The following is a 13,408-nucleotide window of genomic DNA, read 5'->3' as shown; positions in this document are numbered from 1 at the left end:
TATGTGAATTTAAAAATGATAACATTGAATTAAAAATTAACTTAGCTAAAACATGTTTATTAGAATTTTGATAAAGTTCAAATGGAAAATTCAAAATTAAAAGAATAAATAGAAATATTGAAAAAGAATTATGAATGCTCAATTTTGTTTATCAATGTATAATTTTAAAAATACTAGAGGACTAAATTGGTATATTAGAATCTGATAGGGTCAAATTATAAAAATACTTAGAAATTATATTTTAAAAAAATAATTAATTAATCTAGTAGGTAGAAATTTATTTTGAGTTCCTAAATATATTCTAACCGATTAAATTGATTTTATATGCATGCTAAAAATTAGCTTAATTAAATTATTAAATACATTAGAATTTTTTTTTTTTGAGTTCGATGATTTTTGTTTAAATTTTTTTCCCATGGTAAACTAAGAGGCTATCTATTCCAAGAAAAAAAATTTAAATTTTTTCTTGACCCTTATATAATTTTTATGAATTTTTATCGAAAAATAGAATTTTAAAATTTTAATCTTTTCCAAAGTTTAATTTTGAGAAAATTGATTTTTTGGAAAATGACCGTTGTATTTTGAATGCTTATAAAAATTAACAAGATTTTTTTTGAAATAAAAATATATTTTTAAATAATTAAATTTTAAAATAACTATTTCTATTTAAAAATATTTATTATGGTTAAAATAATAATATTCTATTTGTGAAATTTTTTGTCATATTTAGAATCCTTATATTTGTCATTTATAAAAATTATCAGAATTTTTTAAAATATAAAAATAAAATTTCAGTTATTTTTACCAAAACTGAGGATTAATTGATAAAGATTATTACTTTTGAAAATTAATTTTGGTAAAAATATTTATTCCTAAGAATTCTGTTCAAACCACAAAAATATTTCCCATATTATTTATTTATTTATTTCTATTTTCTCTAATATTTTTATGTCATCAGAGAGGGAGAGAGATTAAGTTAAGAGGATGTATAAAATTTCATGTTCTTTACTTGTAATAATTGTAAATTTATTTGCTTAAATTATTTTATTATTGGTTTACCTTAACTTAATTTGGGTTGATCCATATCAAAATAGGAGAGATTTTAAGTATTCTGGATTAGTTTTGATGTGGTCAACTAAGTTAAGTTAGGTCCTGCGATTTTGATGTCTTGGGTCTGAGTGTACAGGAACTTAAGAACACAAGAAGTCAAGTGGAAGATGTAGTGGATGAGAAGGATGACACAGAAAATGAATCGACAGGCTTAGTGCATCCGAGGGATGAGGAGCTACGGAAGAGTTAACCTGCGGATGAGAAGGACGCGCGCAGTGCTTTTGAGGGATGAGAAGTTGAGGAGGAAGACTGTTCGAGGAGAAGGCTAGAGTTGAATTTGTGTGGGCTAAACTCTGGGCAGTTGGAGAATTACCCGAGGTCAACTTGGAGTTGACCCTGTCCAGGCACCTGGACCTGGTCTAGGAGCTCGAACTCTTGGTGCTGGAATTAAGTCCAAGCACCTAGAAGGTCACTATAAAAAATCATTAAAATAGCAATGAAAATTAATGACAAATTAATATTTCGTAGCTAAAATATGGTGTTAGCGACGAAATATTAAATCACCACAAAAAAATGATTTATGATGAATTATCAATAATTTGTTGCAAATATATTAGCGACAAATTAAAATCGCCGCTAAACTCTTAAGTTTTGTTGCAAAAATACGTAGAAAAACCTAATTCCACCTTTCTCCTACGCGTGAAACTCTATCTGCTGTAGTGATTCTCCTTCGTCGTTTCTTGCTCCGACAATTCTCTCATCCGTGCTAGTGTCCTCATCGGCTTTTGCTCCGACGATTCTCCTCGGTGTTAGTGTCCTCATTGGCTTTTGCTCTGACAATTTTCGAGTCATCGTCATATGGTACTCCTTTTCCCCTTTGGCTGATACTATTATATAATTTTAAACACAAGAAAGACATTGCAAATGACAAGAGTGATGTTTAATAAATTCAATTGAGTCTTGTGTGAAAGTGAACTTCTTCATATGTTTGGCATCAATTGTGAGTTGGCGGATTCTTCCTTCTGCTTTTTAATACTCTAGATAGATTAGTTTCCTCTAGATATATAACTTTAAGTTTATTGTAAGTTTTTGTTTATGTGGTCTCTTGGGTCTAGATTTATACTAACTACCTATTGTGATACAAAATCATATTTTATTTTAATCACCTAAATTTTATGTGGCTTGCTTATGCATAGAAGGATAGTCTATAAATGTAGAAGAGAGCCACCTTTTGGGTGGGCCTTACAAACCTTAGATATTGCCCTCTCGTATGTATTTAGTGGAGTTTCACAAGTGTTTTTTCTATCACTTAAGCTCCTTTTTTATCTTGTTTATACATTTAGTATCCCAATAGACCCAAGGAGTCTTTTGTCTCTCTCTTGACCTATTAACTAGTACCTCTTCTTTTCTCTGTATCATTCCAATTTTATTAGATGTCTTCATGTTCACTTTTGTCAATTTGGCTTAGGTGGTGATACCTTTTTACTCTTTTTGCCTTCAGACTTTAAGTCTTTGAGTCTAATTTATTTTTTCCTTTGTTGATCTCAACGCTTAGATGATAATTTTAGGATTATTTTAATGCTTAGATGATAATTTTAGGGTTATTTTGATGTTATTAATTAATTTTAGGATTATTTTATTCAATAGTATGAAATTTTTTATATGTTTAATCAGGTTATAAATATGGATAAAAGTTAGATAATGATTGAGAATTGGATTGAACCTGAATATATAAATGAGTTAAATCAGTTTTTAAAGATGACAGAGAATTAAATGATAAGTTTGAATTTATCCAAAATTTGTTGTCCATGTTGAAAGTGTGACAATTTGTTTAAATATGAGTTGGATTATGTTTGAGGGCATCTTTATAGGTGGAGATTTGATAAATTATATAAAATTTGAAACTTTCATGGAGAAGCTGCTGCGCCATCTATTAATATAAATATTGTCAATGAAGAGAAACATGATTGTGGTTTTAAAGAAGATGATTTTGAAGATATGTTTACTGATTTAAGAAATGTAGAAAATATCAATACTAGTGGAACTCAATTAGATAATATTAATGCAGATAATATTAGAGAAAGTTATACCTCAGTGTTTGAAGAAGCACAAAAAAAGTTGTATCATACTTGCACTAATTTTTCTGCATTCAGTTTTTTAGTCAAGTTAATGCATGTGAAGGTGTTAAATGGGTGGAGCAATAAATCTTTTGATATGTTACTTCAGTTATTGCAAGAGACATTTCCCAAATCGAATTCGATTCCGAACTCTCATTATGAAGCAAAAAAAATGTTAAAAGAGTTAGGATTGACATATGAGAAGATACATACATGTAAGAATGATTGTATATTATTTGGAGTGGGTACGAGAATAAAGATATATGCCCAGTGTGCAAGGAGCTCAGATACAAGTATGATGGGATGAATAAGAAAAAGAATACTCAGAAAATTCTTTGATATTTTCTTTTGAAGCCCAGACTTAAGCGGTTGTTTATTGTCAAACATATAACAAAAGATATGAGATGACATAAAGAAAAGAGGGTTAAAACAGATGTTGTATTAAGACACCAGTAGATAGTGAATCATGGAAAAAATTTGGCACTTCACATGAAATATTTACTAGTGATCTACGAAATATTCGCTTAGGGTTGACTACTGATGGTTTAAATCCGTTTAGAAACATGTCAAATGCATATAGTATATGGCCTGTTATACTTGTGAATTATAATTTACCATCATGGAAAATGATGAAGCCATCATACTTGATAATGTCTCTTTTAATTTCTTGGTCTAAATTACCTAGGAAAAACATAGATGTGTACTTACAATCTTTGATCGATGAATTAAAGGAGTTATGAGAAGATGGAGTGGAAGCATATAATGCATCGACTGCACAAGTATTTCAATTACATGCTGCTGTGATATGGACCATTCATGATTTTCTAGCATATGGAATAGTATCTGGATGGAACACAAAGGGTTATAAACTATGCCCAATGTGTATTGATGAGACTAAATCTCAAATATTACAGAGTAAAATATGCTACACATGCCACCGTCGATTCTTGGATGTGCAACACCCATGGCATAGAAGTAAGAATTTCAATGGAAAGGTTAAACAAGGACCACCATAAAGACTTAATTGTTATGAGATTTTAGCACAGTTAGATGCATTACCTCAAGTGTCATTCGGTAAGGATCCTATATTAAGTAAAAAGTGGCAGTGATCTTTGGATGATACAAATTGGGTAAAGAAGTCTATATTTTTTGAGTTAAATTATTGACCAAATTTAAAGTTGAGATACAATTTAGATGTGATGCACATTGAAAAAATATATGTGATGCTTTGGTTGACACATTATTTAATATAGATGAAAAGACAAAGGATACATTTAAAGCAAGGTTAGACTTGCAGGATAAGAGAATTAGAAGTGAATTACATTTAAAGAAAGTTGGAGATAAATTTAGTAAATCATATGCAAGTTATACATTGATATTAGAAGAAAGACGTGAATTTTATCAATTTTAAAATCCGTGAAGTTTCCTAATGGATATGCTACTAATATATCTAGAAATGTAAATGTAAATGATGGAAAGTTACATGGACTAAAATCATATGATTGTCATGTCTTGTTGCAAAGAATACTTCCAGCGGCTGTATGAAAACTCTTTCCAAAATACACATGTGACACACTAATTGAGTTATTTAATTTTTTCAAAAATATAACTATAAGATCTTTACACATAGCGGACTTATGTAAAATGGAGGAGGAAATAGTCTTCATATTGTGTAAGATGGAATGAATATTTCCTCTAGCATTTTTTGACATTATGGTTCATTTAGTAGCTCATTTATCCCGTGAAGCCATGTTAGCTGGATCTGTTTCTTCACGATGAATGTATTCCTTTGAACGATATTTAGACAGACTAAAAAATATATTTGTAATAAAGCAAGGCCTGAAGGATCTATTGCCGAGAGGTATATTGTAAATGAGGCATTGACTTTCAGTTCCTTATACATGAGTCAAATTAAGACAAGATTTAGTAGGCTAGAATGAAACCAAGATGTTCAACCAGTAACCTGCAATTTAAGTGGTTTCTCACAACAAACAAGAGTGTTTGTCAACCCACATAATCTGAAATTACCTTTGACTTTCTATAAGAAAACACATTCGTATATTCTCAACAATTGTAAAAAAATGACTAATATAGGAAGTAAGTTTTTACATTATGTAATTTTATTGTTTATATTTCATTATACAATTATAACATAATTATTTGTTTATGTAGTGAACATCTACAACTTCTATCACATAAAGTTCATTCAAATCAACTTCTCCAATATCATGAGCGAGATTTTCCACAGTGGTTTAGGGATAAAATAGGGATATAATGATAAAGTTAAAGAATTTAACAAATTCAGAAATCACAAACGAGTTATATTATTTAGTAATGGGACATGATGTTGAAGTTCAACTATATGATGCCTGCATTAGAAATGGTATTTGATACCATACAAGGTCCCGTGATTCTCACAGAACTACTCAGAATAGCGGGGTTAGCGTACCATCATCTGATGACGGTGACAATTTAGATTTTTTTGGAGTGTTGAAGGATGTTGTTCAACTATTTTACTCTTTAAGATATAAAGTATAATTATTCTGGTGTGAATGATTCCAATGTAATCCGAAAAAAAATCAATAGTTAAAGAGTTTGGTCTCTTATCTATTGACACTTCTAAAAAATGGTACGCTAATGACCCATTCATTTTGGCCAACCAAGCAAACTAAGTTTATTATTGAAATAATATAAAGTGTGGAGGTCATTGGAAGGTAGTGCAAAATGTTCAACACCAAGAAATATATGAAGTAACTGAAGTTGATGAAGTATCTGAAGAAATTGAATCTGGAAATAATTTCAATATTGAGACTAACAAAGATAATTCTTCTAATGAAGAAACTTTAGTAGTTGGTGAAGAATTAGAGATATCCCAACTTTGTAGATTAGATGTTGAGCATCAACATATAAATATGTGAAATGCACAAGTGGAGCTAGCGAGGGATGCTTAAAGTTTTCTTAACGATGAGGATGAAGATAATGAAATTGATAGTGACGCGGATGATCAATTATTTCTTTCAGATGATAGTGGTGATTAATTTTTCACTACAACAAAAATGTTAAAAGACAACACCCCTACGACAACGGTTTTAAGAGAAAGTGTTGCGTATTTGCTCAAAGACAACGGTTTTTGCCAAAACCGTTGTCTTTGAACTCCCCATTAAATATAAACGACAAAGGTTTTGTGAAAAATGTTGTCATTGAGAGACTTCTTTTTAAAACGACAACACTTTTTACAACGGTTTTATAAACCGTTGTCTTTATCCGCGTTTTTAGGGGTTACAACAACAGTTTTGATAAAACCGTTGTATTTGACTTTGGTCTTTTTTTTCCCCTCGCGCGCAGTTTTTGCTTTCCCTCTCTCTGAATATCTTTTCGGCGCCATGTCTTCCCCTTCACGTTCAACCCTAGCCATTTTTCTTTCCCTCTCCTCATACAATCTCTTCACGCCATCCTGTCGACCGACCGTCCGCCTCTACTGGATCTTCCTCCACTATGGTGTCAACAAGAATCCCCCTCCCCTAATGCAAAACCCTATCGCAAACTCCCCCGCAAAACCTAAGACATTTGGTGACAGCCAGAGCAGCAGCCGCCTCCTCCAGGAGCACCGCACCCAGCGCCAAGCTGCGAATGTGGATCCTATGGAGGGAGCTCCGCGGAAGGTCCTCGTCGGAGGAGAGCTTGTGAGTGCCAACTAGATCGAGGTCGGATACCACTTTGGTGGAGTGGCTCCATCGGGCAGTGGCGTCGGAGGATGAGGGTGGCGGAGGATCTCCAGCAACTTCGCGATGACGGAGACCACACCCTTTTTGATGGCTTGCGGCCTCTGCAAGCGCCGCCTCGGCCCCGGACGCGACACCTTCATGTATAGGTATTCCTCAACGTCAACAAAGGGGGGAAATGATTTTTTAGGGTTCGCTTTTTTTTTTTTGTTATTTGGATGTCTCATCATCTCTTGTTCTTATTTTCTGCTATTTTTGATTTTTGTCTAACATTTACTTTAAAAAGAAATTTCTTATTTGATTTCCTCCTTGCCATTGTTCGATTCTGCTCCATAGGAAATCATGGAGATGATTTTGTGCACATATTTACTTACTGATCATACGCAAACTTGTGTGTATCTTCTTCTCCTTTTTCTGATGAATGAAAGCATGTAGATATTTAAGTTCATGCTTGCCCCATTGGAAATATTCAAGCTGTTGCAAATGCTCGTCATTTTGCATTATTGTTCAGCTATCTTTTTCAATTTATAGCAGCCAGATCATGTCACAAATCAGTAATTGGTAAGCTGTAAATTTTTGTTCAGGCTTAGAAAAATACTGTGAACTACGAGAGATATTGTCTTAAACGTGCAGCGAATCCAGTAGTCCATGACGCTCGCTTCGGCGAGGACTGCCCACCAGCGCCTTTCGCCCCTTCACCACTAACCCAATTCGGCCCACCGGCGTCCCCAAAACAAGGCTGCGCCCATGCTAAGTTTGGCCTAGTTCCGGCAGTCGTGCGTGTCGAGGATTTTGACTGCCTTAACCGTGGCCGCCGGAGCTGCAGTGGCATCGCTGTCGTGGCCTAAACCGGCCCCTTCTTCCAGCGCGCCCTCGACACCGTTTTGGAGCGCTGCGGTAGGAAGAGTGGGGGAAAAAAACAGGGGAAACAAAAAATTAACATCAACAAATTAAAAGTCTAAAAACTAGGCGAAGTTAGCAACAGCGATGGGGAAGAGAATTAAGTTAAAAAGAAAATGGAGCTCTTAGATATTTTGCGAGGCCTTTCGACTTTTTCTTTCCAATTGTACATTTTTCTGGTACCAATCTGTCTGTTTGTAATTTAAGCTTCATGTAGATACAAAATAAGGGAGGTGAGAGGGAGAGGAAGAATTCAAATCTCTTATCTTTTTTATGTGTTTGATTTTGATCCATGAATTAGATTTGAGCCATTGTTCTTAGGAGTTGTGACTCTAAAGGAAGACTATAGTTTTGAGCTCAAATGGTCTGGGTCTTCTTGTTCAGTCAGTTCCAAAATTGTTATTGTAAAAACAATTTTGAAAGCGCTTCTAAATTATCTTGTTTATATCTTTCTTGATCCTAATCTTTGCTTTTTATTCTTTTTTATTTGATTTCTTCAATGAAACAGTTGAATGTGAAAAAAATTCATCAATATCTATTTGGCAACTTGTCCTTCACTTCAACGTCCATAAATTCTGTCATTAATGCTGAGTGATACTGATCTGATCAAACTGTCTTTTGGTTAAGACCTTCATAAAGATACATAGAAACTGTTCTCATAAAATATTTTAAGGGTTTTTTTCGATATATTATTCTTGATGATGCTTGTTTTTCTTTCTTTGTAGGTTGTTGTATCAACATCAAGAGCATAGGAAATCAAGGGTATTCTTTAACTAATGGATCATAAGAACTAGTTTTTTTGTTTTTCTTGTTCCGCTACTGACGCCAAGTAGCCATGAAGGATTTAGACTCATTGGATGATTATTAATAATTTGTAGCAAGCTAAAACAAATTTTATCAGTGCGAATCGATAATTAAGAGTAATCATATTTAGCGAAAATGACATATTCCTAACTATAGAGTTTTTTCGCAGGTAACCAAGCAACATAATGAAGACTGTAAAAGTCTCTTAAGATTAATGGGTGTGCCTACTATTGAAGTAAACTAGTCCACTTTCACTTATTGAATTCTTTATCCTTGCTACAAGAATTTGAACTAACAATGTCACAGTTTTGCTTTCTCTTGCAAACATTTCCTAAAGCTGCATGCAATTGCTTAATATACAAGTATTGTATCTCTTGTTTTAGAAGCTAAACTCATCTTTTTGATCTAAAGACACCCTGTGAAGCAGAAGCTCAATGCGTAGCTCTTTGCAAAAGTGACAAGGTAAAATGATGCAATGTAACACATTTTGTTTTGTTTTTTTAACTTTAATATCCTAAATGTAGTTCTTTGTTATCAATCTCTAGGTATTTGTGGTTGCCTCAAAAGACATGGATACTTTAACTTTTGGGGCACCGAGGTTTCTCCGTCATTTAATGGATTCTAGTTCCAAAAAAATCTCTGTGATGGAATTTGAAGTTTCAAAGGTATATTTATTCTGCTTATTGCTAATTGAATTGCTGTATTTATTCACATCCTTATTTTTTAGGTTCTTGAAGAGCTAAGACTCACTATGGATCAGTTTATTGATTTGTGTATTCTCTCTGGATGTGATTATTATGATAGCATTAAAGGTAAACTTTTTTATGAGATATTGTACATTCAACAAGTTTAACATACAAGGCTTGTAACGACCCAATTTTCCTTATTTCAAGTTCTAAAAGTCCATAAAAATATTTGGAAATACTTTTAAAATATTTTAGAGATTTTTAGAGTATTTTTACGTAATTTTTGGAGGTCGTTTAGTAGGGTTACAAAAAGAAAGAAGTTTATAAAAAAAAACGTTGAAGGTGAGATTCAAACCCACGACCTCGGGTCGGACTGACCCAAGCAAAACCGACCTAACCAGCTGGGCTACACGGTTTTTATTAATCTTATATGGAGAGAAATAAATTTAAGCTATAGTCGGAACAAATAAAATAAAAGAGAAGAAAAATAAGTTTGTAGAAGCAAGGGTTCGAACCCAGCTCCTCGGCCCAAGCAGAAACCGGCCCAACCAGCTGAGCTACGCGGGTTTTGTTAACTAGGTATGTAGCGAAATTTATTTAAGCTATAGTTGGAACGTTTAAAATAAATTGGAATTAAAAGTGCGCGGCTGAGGGTTCGAAGCCGAGACCTGTGGCTTCGAGCAAAACCCAACTGACCAGCTGCGCTAGCGGTCGGTGTTTATCAAATATGCAGCGACATATATATAATCTATAGTTATAATCGAAACCCTAGTTTTAAAAGGATCTAATTCCTTTTCTCCCGAGCCGAAAACCCTTTTCTTCTTCTCACGCGACGGCGCGACTCTTCTGCTCGGGCGAAACAGAGCCGTGTTAGGGTTTCGTCTCCGGCGCTTGAAAAAGGGCTCTCTCCGCCCGGTCTTCACCCAACTGTGATCCTCTCGTCGTGGAGAGCACGAGGACCTGAAGGAGACGCCGAGACCTTCACCTATCCGAAACCTTAGCAGCCATCTTCTCGGTTGTAAGTCCAAGGAAACAAGTGAGTTGCTTCTCACCTGCAGTAGGAGTAGTTCCCCGATATTGATCTTCTCTTTTTGTTTGGTTTCGGAACTTGCTATTGTATTCGGATTTACTGCCGTGAACCTGAATTGATTTCCTTTGCTTTTAGTTGTAACCTGCCTAAGGATTTCGATATTTCTGTGAGGATTGATGGGTTAAAGGGTTCTGCCGTGAGGTTGAAAGGAAGAAGATGGAGAAGGAAAATTAAGGGAGAAGTGTGATGGGCATTTAGCTCCTTTTTGGTAACCTGCCGTGCCTCAAAAAAAAAAATTCCGGGAGGAATTGTATGCTGTGATCTTATGGATTAGGGCAATGGGCAGAAACGATTTACATGTTTAATAGCAGTAATTAGTTTTCCTTGCTGCAGGTATCACAATTCAATTTGTTGGACTGGGAAAAAAATGAAAGAATTAATTAGATTGGCATGTGGCAATTGTTTTTCTTCTTCACTGCTGTAGCACGTGATAGGAGGAATAATTGTCGTAGTAATTGGTTCTTTTTGTCTTCTTGATGTGGTACCGATCATGAAAAGATTTAGTTTCGTTTGAGCTTATAGCTTAATAAGTATGCACTGCCAGGTGATTTAGAAATTCTGTTTTTATCACTTAGCAAGCATGAACAACCTCTTAATTATGGAGTTCAGCTTTTATAATAAAGCTTACAATTTGCCCTGCCATGGAACAAAATTGTCCAGTACATTAAGCTTGCAGATTTCTAGTTCTTTATGTTATTAAATGTGCATGAGTAGCATTTCTTCAAAGCAATCAGTTTCTAGTTTCTTTTTTTATAGCATGCAGATTTTTAATAAGCAGATTTTCATAAGTACTGCTTGCAGATTTTGATAAGTATTGCATGCAGAACCTCAATCTTAGAACAGATTTTTACTAAGCTTAATATGCAGATTTTTATTAAGCATTAGTGTGCAGATTTTTATTAATCATTAGTGTGCAGATTTTTATTAAGTATTAGTGCAGATTTCTGTTGAGCATTAATATTGCAGAATTTTTATTAGTTCAGTATGCAGATTTTTGGTTTAAGCATTTCAAAGTTAGAATTTGCTTAAACATTTCAGTTTCTTTTAAAAGAAGTATTCTTTTAGAAGTATTAACAAGTATAAGAAAGCTAAAGAAAAGAAAGAAAAGGCCAAGGCCTTAAGTAGATCATAAAGTCAAGACTTTAGGGATTTTGGCACACAAGGTGCTTAAATAAATGCCAAGGCATTTTATTATAAGAAGTATTTAAAGATAAAAAGTATTTTACTTTTAAAGGGCATGTACCGGACATAAGGTCCAAGGGATGGGCTCCAAGTTGCCCCTAGGCACAAGGCCTAGAAGTATCTTAGTAGTTTCGGGATTAGCTACCTCGATTCTTATTAAGAATGCGCGCAAAGTGGTACAATGCCGGGCCCAAAAGAAGTTTATTATTATTTTGAAGTATTAAAGTATAAGTTTTGAAATAAATGAAACAAGCTTCAAATATGTTTAGAATTAGAAAGTTTAGTTCTTGATGTTTGAAGCATTCAGTAGTAGTTTTATTTGTTTCTTGCTACTAGATTATTCAGCATGTTTAGTTTTATTTGCTTTCAGCATGCTGTTATAGTTTTAGTCTTATGAGCATGTTTAGTTTTACATGTTTAGAAGTTTTACATGTTTAGTAGTTTTACATGTTTAGAAGTTTTACATGTTTAGTAGTTTTACATGTTTAGTAGTTTTACATGTTTAGTAGCTTTACATGTTTAGTAGCTTTACATGTTTAGTATGCTTCTTTTATAGTTTCATTCTTATGAGCATGATTAGCTATACATGTTTAGTATTTCAGTTAGCATGATTTCCTTTGCTATATATGAGCATGAGTAGTTTTATATGTTAGCATTCAGTTTTAGCATGTTTTTATTTATATACATGCATATCGAGTTTTTGTGAGTAGATAGCGCTCACTAAGCTTTATGCTTATAGACTGCACTTCCTCCTACTGCAGATAAAGGGAAGGAAAAGATTTAGCAAGGAAGGCGACAAGGTGGTGGTGATGAAGGTGTGTGATGGCTGGACTATGGAGAGATCCATAATGAGCTGGCAAATTGCCAAGACTTTTCTGTTTAGTTATTTTAGTTCTCTTTTAATGCTATGATGAAATTGAGATTGTAATTGAGTCTATTCCGCACTTGTAGTTTGGTATGTCTTATCGTTGGAGTTCTATTTGTTTACTATTGCTAGAATAGTTTCCTTTTAGTTATTGTGATATTATTACTGCGTGGTTGTGAAGTATTTATACCAGCCGCATGTGGCTGATGGTTTATTATTTGTTTGTATTATGGGAAATGGTCACCGGTACAGGGGAGATTCTGTCGAAATTTTTCGGTAGGGTTTTCCTAGAAATTTTTAATAAACCGGTTAAGTAGAGTTAGTAGATAAGTAACGGTCACTCTTAGAGAGTAGTAGTAGTAGTAAGAAGGGTGGTCGTTACAAGGCTAGTACTCTATTGCTTACTGTTTACGAAATTTGATAACTAATGTTCATTCAAATCTCTAGTATGATAATGCTTGTGTGGTTGAATATGGTGTCAGTGCTATAACTGTTCCATGTCTATGTTACTTGGGCTTGATATAGTGTTCAACATGAGTATGATCGCAATCTCTGACATGGCTATTTTTACAAATTGTACATGTGTTCAATAGGATTAGTGATTGTTCACTCTTAATGTCACTGTTTGAGTGTCATTATCCAAGTATCTATATCCAACGCAGATTTGGGCAGTTATGTCATGCTTTGAAAATTTCTATTTTTTTTAAAATGTTTGGTTGAAGGGAAAAAAACTTTGTTTCTACATTTGATGTTCCATGAAATAAATTATACACATACCTTTGCCAATAAATCATTCTAACATTTGATGTTACATGACACTTATTTAGTTGTTTCTGCATTATGCAATGACTGACGGTTAAATTATATTTTGTGAATACCAGAGTTCTTTTCTTTTCAGACACAGCCTTGATATTCCTCTTCCAATGTGTTACTCATGAATGCAGCTGATTGAGAGAGGATTTTTTTTATTATTAGAACCATATTTCGATAAG

Source organism: Zingiber officinale, chromosome 8A (assembly GCF_018446385.1).
Source record: "Zingiber officinale cultivar Zhangliang chromosome 8A, Zo_v1.1, whole genome shotgun sequence".
NCBI lineage: Eukaryota > Viridiplantae > Streptophyta > Magnoliopsida > Zingiberales > Zingiberaceae > Zingiber > Zingiber officinale.
Note: the sequence above shows the minus strand (reverse complement) of the source record.